The following is a 19,645-nucleotide window of genomic DNA, read 5'->3' as shown; positions in this document are numbered from 1 at the left end:
ATGCTCCTACTATATTGAAATAAAAACAGAACAAGTGCAAGCTCTCCCAAGGACCTGTGGCCCTGGGACCGTTTGAATACAATCAGCCTGTATTCATGGATTGGTTACAGTTTATTAACAGCCTATGAACTTCTCATCTGCTCCTGGGGACTTGTTAGGATTGTCACCTGCAACTGCTGGACCATAGTTTCATTGCTCTTCAAAAATAAATCTGTGTCAGAGCCGATTTGCACATATACACATTGGGATTTTTCCACCACAAAGGGCACTGTATTTTGGAAACAACAAATGGTTCATATTGAAAGGCAGATCAACTTTTCAACTGACTGGGATTATTTGGCACCGGTAGAAGTGAATTAGGAATAAGACAAACTAAATCTGATTTACTCTGACAGCTTCAGGTTTCCTTTAAAAACAACTTCAATGTAAACAGACAAGGAAAGGCAAAAAAAATAAAATTAAGAGGAAGAAGTCAAGTTTTGTCTCCATTCCATTTATTATTTGAAGATTATTTTTTTAAAAAGAAAAATATATAATTTAATGTCTATAGTTTACTTTCTGGAAAAAAAAACTTTCTGTAATGGGTAAAATATCTTACCAGGTAACGCTCCAATTTTGAGAAATTAATATTAGGAAGTCCAAGATCTCCAAATGATCAAAGTGGTACTTTCCTGAATAGCCAAAGATAGTTATCACTTGTATTTTTGTGTCTTATAGGATTTAGAACTGAAAGTGACCTTAAACATGATCTAGTCCAGCTGTCTTATTTTATGGGCAAGGCCAACGAGAAGACATGAGTTGCCCAAACTTAAATAGATAGTGACACAGAGAAAATTTGAACCCAGGTCTTCTGACTACAATGAAATGGTTTTATAATACTGCCATCTGCTTTTAGGAACAAAATCTAAATTCTTTACATTGAAACTATGGTCAAAATGATCATTGTAAAACTCACTTAAAAAACATCATTTAAGGGATTAAGATGTCATTTTTACATTTTATTATACCGTTATGTGGATGGCATATCATCACAATCGTGTACTGTGTACATTTCAAAATGAATGAATGTCAGATTAGACACTAATTGTTACCAATGCATTATATGCATATGAATTTAAACTTGGTGATATAAAGGCACATGTCAATAACAGTCTCCTTTCCCTAAACTGAAAAGAAAGAGAAAATGGAATCACAAAATCTTAGACTTGGGTAAAACCCCTACCTTAAGTCCATGTCTCCTCAACAACCCAGCTTCTTAAACTGTGGTTCATGATCCCATATGGGGTCATGTAACTGAATGTGGGGGTCATGAAACTGTTATTTATAATCAATAAATGTTTTGTTTACATACCTATTTTATATCTCTATATACTCAGGGTCATGTAAAAATTTCTCTGGCAAAAAGGAGTCACGAGTAGGAAAAGTTTAAGTAGCCCTGTTACAGCATCATTTATAGTCCTGTCTATCAACTTTTAGTAATGAAAAATCATTATCTTACAAGGCTAGGCATGTTATTTTTCTCATTGTTAAAAAGGGAACATTTTCCATTAAAAAAGTGGTTTGAGTAAGAAAGCGTAAATTCAAATTTCATCTCTTTCTCTTACTCCTTGTGTAACATTGGTGCCCCTGGAGCATCAGAAGTATGAGTTAAACCTTACAGAATAAGTAATGATCACATTCTCTTGTTGTTGTTGTTGTTATTGTTGTACATATGTACAGATTATGAAGGTAATTCAAATGCCAGACAGAAGATTTTATGTGTGATTCTGGAAGTGATAGGAAGCCTCTGGAGCTTATTTAGTGTCAGGGTGAGGGGGTTAACGTAGTCAGATCTTCACTTTAGGAAGATCATTTTGGCAACTGAGTGGAGGATGAACTGGAGTGGGAAGACACAAAGCAAGAAGACCAACCAACAAGTTATTGCAATAGTCCAGGTGTAAAATTATGAGATCCTACAACAGAATGCTAGTAGTATCAGAGGAAAGAAAGGGATATATTTGAGAGATGTTAGGAAGATTAAACTAAAATACTTCAACAATAAATTGTGTACAAATGGTAAAATTGAGGAATCAAGGATGACTCATGTTTCTTATGGGTCTTTGGACCTCATATGTTCCCTATATTTGTATACAATAGGTGTGTCCACTCTTTCTAGTGATGGCATGTGTATGGGACACATCGACCTAGGCTAATGGGGGAGAGAAAATTTTCATTAATATATCAGATAATTATATTAGCATAGTATGGAATATTCTACTACATTGTCATTATATAATATATATTATAATTCTGTTTATCATTTATAATTTAATTGTATATTATTGTATGATTTATAATATATCTATTACATATTACTATGTAATGTAAATTCATTAAAATTTCATTAAGTGTTTTTAACCATCAGAACTTTGACTTACTGAAAGAAGTCAATCCTTCAATGGGTCTTATGAACTATGGTTTTGAGTGACTATGGATTCACAAACCACTGTGAACTTGAAGTAACTGGTCTGAACTTGCCCATTTGGAGTGGAGATGGAAGTCCCAAGTATTATACAGAAAAGGATTTTAGAAATCAAACTCTTTATTAACTCATACCTTAAGATAAGAATGCTTTTGTTTGAGTATGAACAGAGCCTATATAATCAATCAAAGCCATTGAATGGGAGACTTGGTGTCTCATGCCCTTTGTTATTTGTACAAAAAGAAGAAATCATCTTAGGAATGGGAGATAGAAATTCTCAAGTTCTGGATTCTGGAGATGGAAACAAGTATGTAGTTTCACTACATCTGTAAGAAGCAAAGGGAGGACTGAGTTGCAGAGGAGAAGGCAGAGATCTAAAATGCTGGATGCTTTATAAGCATCTCAGAACAGAAAAACCCTGAGGAAAGTCTCAAGAAAATGTCAATTCCTTCCCAACTGCTTAGATACCTATCTATTCATAGACTTTATATAAGTTACTGTTTTGTTTCTTAAATGTTTCCAGTGAACTGAATTTTGCCTCAACCACAAAAACTTCAAGGATTAATTGAAGATTGATTTAAATGTAAGATTAGGCAGAGAGCCAATCTCCTATCTCATTGTTAGGAATTTCCCTAACTGGATATTCAAAGTAGTTTTGACCTAATTCAGAACTTTTCATCTAAAATAAACTCCCTAAAATTGAAGAGACAGGGATCAAAATGATCTGAGAAGAATTAGGCTGAAAATGAGCTAATTATTACAATGGAGAGTTACAAATTGGATATCATATCTGTTAGATGTGGGTGATCCTCTACCTTCTCACAGGTAATCTAGACTCAATTAAAGTTCAACCTTCTGTAAGAAGTCTTTTCCACCTTAATTTTAGTGCCTTCCCTCTGAGACTTCCCCCAGTTTGTCCTATATGTGTGTATTTTGTTCATTCATAGTAGTTTGCATGTTGTGCAAACTATGGAATAAACAACAAAAAAAAAAAAGATGAACAATGAAGAGAGTGAGAGAAGTCTTTTTTGAAAAGGGAGGCAAAACATCTACATCTGGAGAGATGTCTATGAGAAAGGAATGTGTATCACAACATAGTATTTTTTTTTACCTTTTGTTCTTTGTTTTTTTTTACCTTTGTTGTTGTTTGCTTGCTTGTTTTTTTTCTTATTTTTCCCCTCTTTTGATCTGATTTTTCTCATGCAGCATGATAAATGTGAAAACATGTTTAGAAGAATTGTACATATTTAACCTATATTGCATTACCTAGTGTCTAGGGGGATAGGAAATGGGGAGGAAAGGAGAAAAATTTGGAACACAAGGTTTTGCAAGGGTGAAAAATGAAAAATTATCTTTGAATGTATTTTGAAAAATAAAAAATTATTATTTTTAAAAGAAAAGGGAAGCAAAGATGAAATTAAACTATGAATAAGACTAGCTGAAAGGGAGGAGAGCAAGGGGAAGTAAGTCTACTTACCTAATTAGGAGGAAAAAAGAGAAAAAACATATAACCAGATAAAGGCAAGAAAGAAAAAGGAACTAATAAACAAAATTCTAAAGAAAAAGAGATAACAAATGAGAAGTGAGGATCAGGACTAAGAGGAAGAGAGGCAGTGGGAACAGGACCACCTTTAAAAAAAATTAAAGGAAAGGAAAGAAATACAATACTGTGTTTATAGCAGAAGATGGAGAAAATCATTACTTGAAAGAAAAAACAATTTTAAAGACAGATGGAGGAAAATATAAATCTAACCCTTATAACTTTAAGTAAACTTTTTTTTCCTCTCTAAAAAGCCAAAAACCTATTTGTTATATGGGATGACTCTCAGGCAGAGGGGAAGGGAGGGATACATGGGATATTATGGTAATGTAAGAAACAAAATATCAGTTTAAAAAACATTTTTTAAAAAATGAGGGAAACACAACTTTATTGGGAGCTTGAGCCAATAAGATTAGAAAAGTTTCCAACTCCTCTTGGGCACCCCTAAAATCCTGAGAGGAAGATATAACCTGTGAGGATAGTGGGGCAGAGTACTCCATTTCAATCTAGGAACTATCTACATAGAGATGATAATTGATCCTATGGGAATAGAGGAGAACGCTAAAAAAAGAATATAAAGAAAGATCAGAGAATCCATAAGAGGAGTTTAGTGGATAGCCATGCTTTGATTTGGGGAGAGAGGCAATGATCCAAAAAAAAGGAGGGTTTAGAAAAGTAGAAGAACCAGGAAAGAACAAGAGCCAAGGAAGGAGAGAATATCTAGGAAACGAGGTGACTAACAGTATAAAAGGCTAGAGCATAAATGTCTTCTGTTTGCATTTGGTCTAATCCAGGAGTTCTTTCTGATTTCATCATTTTCACCCTTAAGAAAATTTGGAACTCATCTCAAACTTACTGCGGTCTTATTTTTCCTCTTTTATGACTTTTTGCTATTTTCCGAAGTAATACTATGCTTAATCTTTTGACCATCCTCTGTATAATATTTTATAATAGAATACAACCAATTTATAATCTAAACTAGTGTTGCCTTTGCCTGCCCTATATTTTTGCTTGGCTAATAAATCAACAATTTAAGCTGAAACAGTTTATATTAGGTTATTTTGGACTCCTTGTGGCTACTAAATTGGTTGAATTTCTTTAAGAAACATTGATAGTCAGAGATTATGACTTTAATTTTAGCCATATCCTTTTTTAAAAAAAAAAATGAACAAAGTATTTGAATAGGTCAGATCAGTCTTCCTATTTTTATCCTTTTTTCACATTTATTTGGAGTTTTTTTTTTTTTTTGCCTTTGTTCTGACTCATGGCTTCATAAATTTTCATCCTAAAAATTTTTACATAACCTGGGAATATAGGTATATAAAATAGGTATGGAAAACAGACATATACTGATAAAAAACCAAAAAGAAATTTATTTAAAATAATACTTTGGTATACAAATAATTTTTATCATTTATTAAAAACAAAAAGCAAGTTTGCATACTAATGAGATCACAAACACTGTAAAGCAAAATAGGTGGTCAAATATTTTCTGAAATAACATTTCAGAAAAAAATAGATAAACAAATGAAATTTTCTGAAATTATATTTTTGAAAAGTGATGAAAAGAAAAAATCCTATATCTCACCAAACATGATACTAGCCCAATGTTTTTTAAGGCTATACAAGGAGCAAACTCTCTTGCAGATTCTTTGTAGCTACAAAAGCTGTAAATAGATCTCCAGGGACTAAGTTACTATATATGTTGGAGGATGATCACTAGTAGGTTGGCCAGGTGATGAATTCTTTAAGCCATGAAAATTTACCAAAACAAACAAACAACAACAACCAAGTATCAAATGACTCAGTTTTATATGGTCTCCTACACTATTGAAATGATGCTGGCCACATGATAGAAAGTGGAGCAGAGGATTCTAAGAATCACACCATTTAAAATTTAACTGTCACAGACTAAAAGTAAAATATATATTCTATGTTCAATGACTTGCTATATTATTAGAAAAATTGAGTCACATGAACATTGATATTCTTACTGTAAATTAAACCAGAAATCATAAAGACGTTGTAGCTAAATGGAAAGATGGGTCGTAGGTTCTCTTTTTTCCTACAAGTTTTGTTGTTTTGTTTTGTTTTTTGAGGTACTTGAGGTTAAGTGACTTACACAGAATCACACAGCTGGTAAATATCTGAAGCTGGATTTGAACTCAGATTCTCCTAACTTCACAGTTAGTATTAGGGTTCTCTGTGGAGAAGCAAATAAAGTTTTTTTCAGAACTGATTTCATCATATACCCTAACGCAACACTATATCATACTATTCGGTTTTATTAACTTACTCTACTAGATTCTTAAGGTATGAAGCATATAGCAGAAAAGGAGGGGAAAAGTAAGAGAGATTGAAAATTGGGTGAAACCAGAGCACCCAGGCTGGATCCAGGCTTTCAAACTCCCTAGTTCCATGTCTTTTTCCGTCATGGTACCTCTTTAACACTCTACTCCACTACCTAAAAGAGGTAAACTTACTAAAATATACCCATATATTTTGGAGTTATTCACCTTACTTCTAAGGAGCACATTATTTTTATAGAAAAAAATGCTTTTCACTCATTCTTTAATAAAGGGAGGTGGTCTTAGTGGAGAAAAATAATACAAGTAAGTAGGAATCTCAACTTAGTTTTACATAGGAGAATTTCTTTTCCTTTCTCTCCCCATCCCCCATGATGTGATATCAAGAGCACAGAGAATCCCTTTCCTAATGATACCTTCTCTACTCTGGGCTCTGCTGTTGCCTGAAATTCCACAATTAGAGAGAACTTCATTATTTTGTCTCTTGTCAAAATACAAATACCTCTGGGATTAGTAACATATTACCAGTTATTTACATGTTGGAAGACATCTGTGGTACAATGGAAAAAGGACTGGGTTTGAAATCAGAGAACCTTTGTGAACCTGGACAGGATAGATAGCTTATCTGGAACTCAGTTCCCCCATTTGTAAAATGAGAGGCTTGGATTAAGTGATCTCTAAGATTTCTTTCTGCTCTTTAAGCCAATAAAATTTTACAATTAAAGTCCCTCACTGATGACTTTGTTTATGGGATGAAAGTCATGGCACTTCCTAACAAAATAGAAAGCTTTAAGCATAGCTCTAGACTTTGTATCTGTTATCCTGGGACCATCCCAGTGAGATTTAGAAAAGTTCATCATCACACTATTGGCCATTAGGTAATGATTTAAAAAAAAACCAACAACACAACAGCTCATTAAATCATCTACTGAGGCATGGAGAGGTTCCAATTTGTGCCAGTGAAGGGAATACCCACATCAGTGAAATCACAAATTATTTGATATAAGTAAAAGCAAGCCAATTAATGTTCCATAGAATCAGAGCTGGCAAGAATCATTGAATTTAAACTCTTTATTTTACAGATAAAATTTAGGTCCATATAGATGGCTTGACTTACCTAAGTTTGCACAGCTCATTAATTAGTGGTGAATCTGGAACTAGAAGCCCTAATTACAACTAATTACATATGTGTGTGCATGTATTGTAAATGTACACATGCAAATATATATATATATATATACAAAATAGAAATTAACAAAGGAAGATATAGAATAATGAAAGAATGAAAGAAGGGAGAGGCCATTTATAATTAGAGATATGCTGATCACCCAGTACAGAAATTAAGGGGTACAGAAAAAGGGAATAGGTTCCATGGTAACACTCTAAAGAGGGACAGCACTCTTAAATCCTTGAGAGATGGCAACAGAAGCAAATCAGTATTTGGGGGAGGTGGGTTTTTTTGTTTATTATGTTTTGGGTTTTTTGTGTCGAAGGGTAGCCTAGGAAGTTTTTATATTGTTGCTGTTCCTGCTATCATTTCATCATCACCCACTCACACTCCCATTCCTCTCTTTGAAAATTATGCTGTGCCAAGAGGACTCGGCCCAGATTCCAAGATGTCTGGCACCACTTGAGTTGCTCTGTACCAGGATTATACCGGTACCCTAAGGTCCCACTTTCCACTCCACAAGGCAGAGTCCTGGACTCATTCCCTTTAAGAGAGCTTTATAACTGAAAATCTAAGGACTCTTTCCAGTCTCTCCCAACATACCTGCAAAGTGATTTGGGGGCATACATTCTTCTACTTGGCCCAACCATCAGAGTTTCTAGTTATAGCTCTACTGCAAACCCAAAAAACTATGAAAATTCATCTCCCCCAATAATTAGCACCCCAAAATAAGAAAACAGACTGGTGATGTGGTAGTCAAATAGGTAGTCAAAGTCAGGAAGAGAGAGGCAGTTAAAGGAAAAATGCTTGAATAATCCACAAAATGAGAAATCAATATTATTAAGTATTATGGATTTGTTTGCTGATATGTTCTCTACATCTAGAAAAAAAGAACAATGTATCGAGTACCCCACATAGTATAGAGCAAAATTATCATATTCCAGTATTGTTTGATACCATTTCTATAATGTCTGGCCTCTTTTAAGGCTTGGTTCAAGAATCATTTGCTGTCCCAAGATCTTTCTGAATCTCCCAGGAATTTCCCCAAAACTAATAATCTCTGCCCTTCATCCAATTACTTTGTATTTTACTTTGTATGTTTTCAGTATCCTTTTACAGGATATCCCAAAAGTCTTAGTGTTTGTTGCTATAATAATTTAATTAGCCTTAAGCTTTAAAAACTTAAAGCTCTTCTAAAACTTCTGGAGCATCCCATATATTTGTTTATTGTTTCCTCCCTTCTCCCTCTCTCCCCTGCCATAGAAAGTATTTTGTTTTATTTTTGTATCTTCAGTATCTGGCACAGTGCCCAGTATGTACAAGGTGCTTAATAAATGCTTATTGATTGATTGATTTTTTTCCAAATTCCAATATATTACAAGTTTAAATTGACATCTGAGCATAATAATAACAAAATCTATAAACAGCAATGAATAAATATAAGAAAGTTGTATCAATGATTTCTGATATTTTTCATTAAGCTCCTGACCCACTTTCCTTGTTAAAAACTATAAAGCAAACTTTTGACATTGAAAAAAATAGTTAAGAGAATTTCCTTAAAAATAAGTGAAGTAATGTAAACAGCTGGTTTTTCAGTTTTTAAATTCCTTATACTTACCAGAATTATAATGAGGAGAATATATTGTTGTGTTATTTGTCCTTCCTTTTCAAAGGGGACCAGTGACACAGCAGGATAATGTCTTGACTCATGCATGAATTGGATTTAAGTGAGGCAGAGTTACACAAAGTCATCAACCTCACTCTCTCATCCAGTCATCCAAGTCCAGTGACATCCAAAAGTCAGGATGACTGCTGATGGCCCAGCATGCAGTGGATGACCTTGGCATCTCTGATGTCTGACCCAGCTCTAAGCATTTCACAGCACTTGCTCCATGCATCTTCATAGCCACTGGAACAAAATAGATAACCACAAGAATAATGGTGATAACAATCACATTTGCATAGTACTTTAAAGTTTGTAAAGCATTTTACCAATATTATCTCATTTAATCCTCACAACAATCATGGGAGATATTATTATTCCCATTTTACAGATGACTTAATTGAGGCAGACAAAAGTGAGGTGACCCACATAGCTAGTTAGTGTTTAAGGTCAATTTGAACTCGGGTCTTCCTGATGTCAGGCTCAAGATGCTTGGCTCTGTAATATGGTGACATATATTTCAAATTGTTATATAACATTTTGCAACTTGGTGAAATAAATTATTATTAATAACCAATGATTTAGGGAAACCCAGAATTTCCCCGTTTTCTATAGTCCTCATTTTAAAGTTCAGCCTCTTGAAGGATGTTGAATTAACTTTCCTAATCTTTTTTTTAAAGTTATCTCAAATTTATTTCACAATCTTTTTTTTTTCATTATAGCTTTTTATTTACAAGTTATATGCATGGGTAATTTTACAGCATTGACAATTGCCAAACCTTTTGTTCCAATTTTTCCCCTTCCTTCCCCCCATCCGCTCCACCAGATAACTCTCCTAATCTTGATATCATGGCGTGGGAGAAACTGACACAGAACTTCCCAGCATGGTATACCTTCATCAGAGAAGATGCTGTGCTCCAAAATATCTGTCTTTCACAGGCATATAAACTGCAAACCTTCTACCATGATTGTCTTTGGCATTTGAGAGTGCCACTGATCCCTTTTACTAATAACAAGCTAGCCTTGTTAAGAAAATGATTAAAATACTCAGAAATTATATCTCATTTTTTTAAATATCACACTGGCTTCTGAAAGATTCTGTTTTCATTTTCAAAGCACTGGATGCAAGAATGGCAATAGAAGGTTATGAGACTGGAAAGATAGATAGAGGGTAAATTGTGGAGGGGTTTGCATATGAGGTTGGGAGAAAACATTGTATATCGATTCAGATACTTTGAGTTGAAATCCCACCACTACAACTTACTACCTGTTGGACCAGAACTGGTCACAGTTGCATTGGGAATCCATTTCTCCATCCATAGAATAAGGAGGTTGAATTAGATCAGGGGTTTTCAAAATTTTGGCCTCAAGATTTATCATTCTTAAAAATTACTGAGGATCCTTGCAAAAATCTTTTGTTTACATGAGCTATATCTCTCAATATTTATTCTATTGAGAATTAAAACATCAATTTTTAAAATACGTATTTCTTTTTTAAAATAAAAATGAATTACATATTATGGAATATTACTGTTCTGTAAGAAATGACCAACAGGATAATTTCAGAAAGGCCTGGAGAGACTTACACGAACTGATGCTGAGTGAAATGAGCAGGACCAGGAGATCATTATATACTTCAACAACAATACTATATGATGACCAGTTCTGATGGACCAGACCATCCTCAGCAACGAGATCAACCAAATCATTTCCAATGGAGCAGTAATGAACTGAACCAGCTACGCCCAGAAAAAGAACTCTGGGAGATGACTAAAAACCATTACATTGAATTCCCAATCCCTATATTTATGCCCACCTGCATTTTTGATTTCCTTCACAAGCTAATTGTACAATATTTCAGAGTCTGATTCTTTTTGTACAGCAAAATAACGTTTTGGTCATGTATACTTATTGTGTATCTAATTTATATTTTAATATATTTAACATCTACTGGTCATCCTACCATCTAGGGGAGGGGGTGGGGGGGTAAGAGGTGAAAAATTGGAACAAGAGGTTTGGCAATTGTTAATGCTGTAAAGTTACCCATGTAAATATATCCTGTAAATAAAAGGCTATTAATTTTTTTAAAAATGAATTACATATTAATGCAAATAATTTTTATGAAAACAACTATATTTTTCAAAACAAAAAATGAGAAGAGTGGCATTGTTTTACATATTTTTGGGAATCTTTTAGTGTCTGGCTTAATAGAAATCAAAAACTGTTTCCTAATAACTAATAATAATAATTTCTAATAACTAATAATAATCTGTTGACATATGTTGTTTTGATTGAAATTTATAAAGAATATCTAGCACAGATATGTAGTTGGAATGGGCAAATAATGTTGTTGTATTATTATAAAAGTAGTTTTATCCTTGGGGATCCCTCTGAAAGGGTCTTGGGAACCCCTAGGAGTCTGAGGATCACACAATCCAACAATCCCATACTAGATGATCTAAGTCCCAGGAAATCAGGAAATCTCTGACTTCTGGGCCAGCACACATTCTATATCACTGTGATGCCAGTTTAGACTCTCTACCAAGCATATATTTTAACAGGATGGAAAGGAGAGGGTATGAAAACCCCAGAAAGATAAACAGCAGGGATGCTGTCCAGAGCAGGTGAAAATGGAAGCTAGATAATGGAAAGATGAACTCCTTTTATTTGCTTTACAATTTTGTTTAAGAATAGCCATAAAGATAAGTGTTTCCTATAAATATAGAGTATCTATTATATTTGGGAATTCAAAAATATATAGTAACTTTAGTCCATATACCATTCATAACTAGAATCTTATGCTTTAAGAAAAAAAAAGTTGGGGGAATTGTACATATTTAATTCCGTGATACAACAAAGATCTCTTCCCATGAGAAAGAAAAAAATTTCTTTCCTCCTTATCTTCTTGTTTCCCCATTTCTCCCCCTCCCCATACAGATACACTCAGTGCTTTGAATATTTGAGTGCTTATAGTGTGCATAATTCTGGGTCTCATCTGGGCATGGACTGTCAATTATCCACAGCTGTTCCAAATACCTTGTGAGTCTGGCTATATTCACCTGGGGAAACATGGTGTGTGGCATTGCTCCTCAGAGGCTGTTTGTTTTCTATAGATATAATCTGCAGCAAAAGATCTCTCTTTTAAAAAGTCACTTATCTTTGAAAAGGGCATTGTCCAGGTCAATCAGCAGTATTAGCTTTCAGTTCTCCACTTCAAGGGGCTTCCAAATGCTCCTATACCCTTATTTCTACCTTGCCATTAGTTCCAGAAGGACATTATTGGGATGGGCAGCCCATGTCAACGTAATTCCCATTAAAGCAGTGATATATGTAGGGATGAGGAATGGGGAGATGTTATGCTACTGTTAGAGGCTATTCTTTGCCTTCTCTGACCCATCTCCAGTGAGTGCTTATACTCTTTCTCAACTCTCTTAACAGTTCCTTGAAGGTGATGTTCTTTCTAGTCACTCACTTAATTCCATTCTTCCAAAGAAATGATTCTCTTTTATACATGGGAAAACAGAAGAGGAAATGTCCAAGGTGCTAGTACTCATACGTGACAGTCTCCCTTCAAAGCTACTAAAATCATTGCCTGGGAAGGTCCTGACCTAAGTTTTTCTCCCAGTTTTGGAAAGTTATAAAATGAAGAAATAATTCTTATTTGTTTATCTCAGGCAGACAGCGAGGATGTGTTTATTCTGTCTCTCTCATCTCTCTGTGTCTCTCTCATTCTACCCTTGATGCCTTTCTTTTGCTGCAAACTCTTAGGAAATGGCGATCTGGGGATAAACACAGCTTTGCTGAGAAGGGAGTGTGGGAAAGAGAAAGGACAAAGAAGTGTGGAATCACTAGCCCTGTTCTCAGCAGCCTGAATGGTTCCCAGAAACTGTTTTGTGCAGCTCCTGCAAAGCCCAGTCACATAGATATTGCCTTAGTGTTCCAGCATTTGCTCCTGGCTCCTACTCTTTGGCATTGACACAGGTCCCAATGGTCAGCACCTCCCTTCATACTGCTTGTTGCAATATTCTGTAGGCTTATAAGAGATGTAGTTTCTAAAGAGATCGGGTCCTTTCCCACTAAACATTTAACAAGAAATATAGACAAGAATCAAAAGGATAACAGATTTGATCTATTTCAATGGACTTTTTCATTATATTAACAGTTTTAATAATTTATAAAATGTGATAGTATAGAACTTTAAATTTTGCAAAGCACTTAATTTGATCTTTACAACCATGGCACATAAATACTATTATCATTCTCATCTTATAGATGTGGACATTGGCTTTCTGACTCCAAATCCAGTACTCTATCTATTACACTACCTGAATAACACACCAAAATACTAGAGTAGCTCGCAATTCTCAGTGCTGTGTTCATTGCATTAAACGTAATATGCAAATCACTATCTATCAGGAATACAGAGACCAAAATGAAACCATTTCTGACCTTATGTCCCTATATTCCAGAGGAATACAAAATGTACATAGATCAAAATAATACAAGGTAAGAAAAGTTGAGGTGAGGAGAGAGAGAGAGAGAGATGAAATAGCCCAGAGAGAGGGAGAGAAGACATTAACATTTCAGGGTATCAATGAAGGTTACATAGAGGAAGTGCCCCAAAAACATTCTGAATGTGGAACTGAGGAGTTAATGGCCTCAGGCACTGGGGAGAAGATGTGCAAATGCCTGAAAGCAAGAGGCAATAAGCTATACCCCAAAGAAAAATAACCAAAGGGTTAAGGAATAAGAATAAGGACCAGAGCAGAGATGGGACATGGTCAGACCTTTGCATAGGGACGATTATTTTAGCAACTATGTGGAATATGAATTGGAGAAAAGAGTGGGGATAAAATTTTGCCATAAAAGTTTGGGCAAATGTTAAGTGCCTGAATTAGACTAGAGACTCTAAGCAGAGGGATCAGAGAGAGATTGTGGAAGAAACAAATAGGATTTTGCAATTGATTTAATTTAAATTTAATTTAATTGATTCTCAATATCAAGGTAGAGAACCTGGATGATTGAAAGAATAGTGGTGTTCCTTTACAGAATTTGAGAAGTTTTGTGAGGGGAAGTATGGATATAATAAGGAGATAATTTGCTCAGTTTTAGATTTGTTAAATAGCATTCCATAACAGAAGAGTCAAGTCAGGCCAGGAAGAAGTTAGAGGGTGTAGGGGTGTGGGTTGGGGAATGGGGTGCAGTGTGTGCCCATATTGAGCAGAAGCCACAAAAGGGATAGTCTTAAATGAATAACATCTTGTACTATATAACATTCACTACCCAGGACATAACTGTTGGAATAATTCCATTCTGCTTAGCTGGTGAGCAGTCAGGAGTATGTAATCATGAATCACAGTCATAGTACCCAGGGAATATTAAATAACTAGAAAAATGAGGCCCTCCTCACTTAAGGAGAAATGAGGTCCTTCTATTCTACTAGAATTTCCATTTTGAATGGAAAGAAAACAAGGAACCAGCCCAGCTATTGTATACAGAAGGCAGTATTTATTGACTAGAACTAGACTCAATCTAAATTTCTTGCTTCATAGATGATTCCAGGTTTTGGAGAAAAGAAGCAGAGTCCTAATTGCTCAGAGTTTTTCATCTTCTAAAGAAAGAATATTTGTGGTCCTGGGTATTGTAAATTCCTTGAAGAAAGGAACTGTTTTTATTTTATTTTCATGTTTATATTCCCTGTTTCTAATTTGAATCAAATTGTTGGAAAGTAATGGTTGTTTCCACATTTTAGTTCTAATACCACTGCTCATGTTTAAGTTACATTAGCTCATTGTTGCATCATGAAGTGGAGAATAAAGAGAAGGTGGGCTGAGAAGAAATTTGCGAGTTCCAAGCAAAATGATAATGGAAAAATTCAAAGTGGCCAGTAGGGGACAGTATGTCATACTACCCTGTGTGGATAGAGCTGCATTTTTATATTCCTATGGTACCAGCATATTAATAACATCCTATTGTTAACATTTCCTGTTCCTATAACTCTTAATACAACTGTGTTTGCTGATCTGTAGCTTAAGACTAAACACTTGTAATGATAATGAACTCAATTCTTCCCTTTGTTAAAAGAGGTTACGAATTCATCATTCATTTATCAACTTTGTACTCAGATGGGGTCCATAGGAATACAGAGAATATAACCACATTCCTACTACCCTTTAGTAAATGAAATATTTACTCCACAAAAATTCTATGTATCTGCAATTTTATGTTTTCTAAGTCAAGCTCAGTATTAATAATAAATGTTATTGATATTATATTTATTATTAATAATCATGATTCCTTCCTCCTCCTGTTGGCAGCTGCTATATTCTAGTGAAGTTAAGGTCAGAGACTGGAGAAAAGAGCATGAAATCAGCCTCGACCTTAGTCTCTGTTTGAATGTGGGAAGTAATACCAGGTGTCACAGCTGCATCCCTTGCCCTCCATTGGAAGGAAACTGATGGGAAACAAAACTTAACCCTGGGAAATTCTAAGATCATTTGGATTTTATAGAAGCCACTGGATAAAATAGGTCATAGCCTAGAAAGATATTAACTGTTAACCAAGATGGTCTTCCCTAAGGCCTTTAAGGGAAACTCCTAACAAACTTTTCTCCCCTCATTCGATGTCCATATTCATGATTGTTCATTTATATCAACAGGAGAGAAGACTGGGGATACGAGAAAAAAATGAAGATTTCTTCATTATCAACTAGTCCAATCCCCTAAATAAAGACACTAATCCTCAGAGAAGGAAAGTGATTCATACAATTGGTGAGGGAGCTGTCAAAGTGGGTATGTGTTGAGTCCTATTTCTGTGTTTTGTAGGAGGGTGGGAGAGAAAAAAAACATTATACTCTGGAGTAAAGAGTCTTATGTTCTAATTCTAGCACTGCTATTAGTTAATTGTGTGATCTTGAACAAATCATTAAATCTCTCTGATCTTCAGTTTTTACATCTTAGAAATGTATAACTCTAACCATCTCTCCTACCCACTCACAAGCATGTTATCAGCACAAAATGAGATGAGAAATGTGACAACTACTTTTTAAAAGATGTGTTGCACACAAATAAGGTTACATTTGGTTTAGAATTCAGTCTTTATGTCTGATTCAAAGACTGACTAAATAAAATGTAGAGAGAATTAAATCAAATTTAGAAGAATACAAGCTATTCTCCAATTGATAAATGGTCAAAGGATATGAACAGACAATCTTCAGATGAAGAAATTAAAATCTTTTCTAATCATATTTTAAAATGCTCTAAACCACTATTTATTAGAGACATACAAATTAAGACAACTCTGAGGTGTTACCACATACATCTCAAATGGGCTAAGATGACAGGAAAAGATAATGATGAATGTTGGAAGGAATGTGGGAAAACTGGGACACTAAAATATTATTGGTGGAGTTGTGAACTGATTCAACCATTCTGGAGAACAATGTGAAACTATGCCCAAAGGGCTATCAAATTGTATATACTCTTTTATCCAGCAGTGTCTCTCTTAGGTCTGTATCCCAAAGAGATCATTTAAAAGGGTAAAAGACCACATCTGCAAAAATCTTTGCAGCAGCCCTTTTATTAGTGACAAGCAATTGGGCTGAGTGGATGCCTCTTAGTTAGTTGGAGACTGGCTGAATAAGATGTGGCATATGAAGATTATGGAATATTATTGTTCCATAAGAAATTACCAGCAGAATTGTACAATATTTCAGAGTCTGATTCTTTTTATACAGCAAAATAATGTTTTGGTCATGTATACTTATTGTGTATCTAATTTATATTTTAATGTATTTAACATCTACTGGTCATCCTGCCATCTAGGGGAGGGGGTGGGGGTAAGAGGTGAAAAATTGGAACAAGAGGTTTGCCAATTGTTAATGCTGTAAAGTTATCCATGCATATAACCTGTAAATAAAAGGCTATTAAATAAAAAAAAAGAAATTATCAGCAGGATGATTTCAGAAAGATCTGGAGAAACTTATGTGAACTGATGCTGAGTGAAGTGAGTAGAACCATGAGAACATTGTATATACCAATAGCAAGATTATATGATCAATTCTGATGGACATGGTTCTTTTCAACAACAAGATGATTCAGGCTAGTTCCAATGGCCTTGTGATGAAGAAAGGCATCTGCCCCCAGAAAGAGGACTGTGGGGATTGAATGTGGATTACAGAATAGTATTTTCATTTTTTTGTTGTTTGCTTACATTTTGTTTTCTTTATCTTTTTTTTTCCTTTTTGATCTGACTTTTCTTGTGCAAGATGATAATTGTGGAAATATGTTTAGAAGAATTGCACATGTTTAACATATATTAGATTACTTACTACCTAGGGGAGGGTCTGGGAGGGAAGGAAGGGAGAAAAAAAATTTGGAATACAAGGTTTTACAAGGGTGAATGTTGAAAATTGTCTATGCATATGGTTTTTTTTAATTTAATAGCCTTTTATTTACAGGTTATATGCATGGGTAACTTTACAGCATTAACAATTGCCAAACCTCTTGTTCCAATTTTTCACCTCTTACCCCCCACCCTTCCCCAGATGGCAGGATGACCAGTAGATGTTAAATACATTAAAATATGAATTAGATACACAATAAGTATACATGACCAAAACGTTATTTTGCTATACAAAAAGAATCAGACTCTGAAATATTGTACAATTAGCTTGTGAAGGAAATCAAAAATGCAGGTGGGCATAAATATAGGGATCGGGAATTCAATGTAATGGTTTTTAGTCATCTCCCAGAGTTCTTTTTCTGGGCATAGCTAGTTCAGTTCATTACTGCTCCATTGGAAATGATTTGGTTGATCTCGTTGCTGAGGATGGCCAGGTCCATCAGAACTGGTCATCATATAGTATTGTTGTTGAAGTATATAATGATGTCCTGGTCCTGCTCATTTCACTCAGCATCAGTTCGTGTAAGTCTCTCCAGGCCTTTCTGAAATCATCCTGCTGGTCATTTCTTACAGAACAGTAATATTCCATAATATTCATATACCACAATTTATTCAGCCATTCTCCAACTGATGGACATCCATTCAGTTTCCAGTTTCTAGCCACTACAAAAAGGGTTGCCACAAACATTCGTGCACATACAGGTCCCTTTCCCTTCTTTATAATCTCTTTGGGATATAAGCCCAGTAGTAACACTGCTGGATCAAAGGGTATGCACAGTTTGATAACTTTTTGAGCATAGCTCCAAACTACTCTCCAAAATGGTTGGATTCGTTCTGCTCATCATTTCTTATGGAAAATTAATGTTTCATTACATCCATATAACATAACTTCTTCAGCCATTCTCCAACTGATGAATATCCACTCAATTTCCAGTTCCTTTCCACTACAACCAGAGCTGCTACAAACATTTTTGCACATGTGGATCCTTTCCCTCTTTTATGAGCTCCCCAACTGTGGTGGTTATGCTGGATCAAAGGTTAAGCACCGTTTTACACTCCTTTGGGCATAGTTCCAAATTTCTGCCTTTACTCTTTCTGAGGCAATGTAGGGAGTACAGTCTTTGATCTAAAAAAGAGTTAGGATATAATAGAAACTGGAATCCAGTTTCTATTATAATATTCCATAATATTCATATACCACAATTTATTCAGCCATTCTCCAACTGATGGACATCCATTCAGTTTCCAGTTTTTAGCCACTACAAAAAGGGCTGCCACAAACATTCGTACACATACAGGTCCCCTTCCCTTCTTTATAATCTCTTTGGGATATAAACCCAGTAGTAACACTGCTGGATCAAAGGGTATGCACAGTTTGATAACTTTTTGAGCATAGTTCCAAACTACTCTCCAAAATGGTTGGATTCGTTCACAACTCCACCAACAATGCATCAATGTCCCAGTTTTCCCACATCCCCTCCAACAATCGTCATTATTTTTTCCTGTCATCTTAGCCAATCTGACAGGTGTGTAGTGGTATCTTAGAGTTGTCTTAATTTTATGCATATGTTTTAAAAATTAAAAAAAAAAGAAAAACTGACCACAGACATGCTCAGTCAGTCATGCAAAATCTTCTTGCACAAAGTTTGCTATGATATTTGAGCATGCAGGGCAAGAGTATATTCCAAATTTGCTTCTAAAAAACTTTTGAATGATTAATAAAGAAGAACCAAACTAAATACTGTGACAATCCTTAGAACTGTTTTTAGGAATGACAAATATTCTACATGTGATAATGTTTAGATGTAATTCAATGATACCAACAACTAGGAATTTTCTGATAAGAAAGACCTTGTTCTAGCATCCTAATTTATTATTGTCTTATCTAGGAACCTTTTACTACAATTAAATGACTATTCTCTCTATCACCAAACACACTTTGTTTTCCAACCTTCAAGATTTGCTCAAGTTGGTCATTATTTGGAAAGAATAGAAATTTCTCTATCTCTTGCCTTGCCATATTTGGTAGGGATGTTTCAGATATTGACATTGCTCCCCTCTGACTCTTCCCCTCTTGTTGGTGCTGATAGCCACAGTGCCATTG

Source organism: Sarcophilus harrisii, chromosome 3 (assembly GCF_902635505.1).
Source record: "Sarcophilus harrisii chromosome 3, mSarHar1.11, whole genome shotgun sequence".
In the NCBI taxonomy this organism is placed as follows: Eukaryota; Metazoa; Chordata; class Mammalia; order Dasyuromorphia; family Dasyuridae; genus Sarcophilus; species Sarcophilus harrisii.
Note: the sequence above shows the minus strand (reverse complement) of the source record.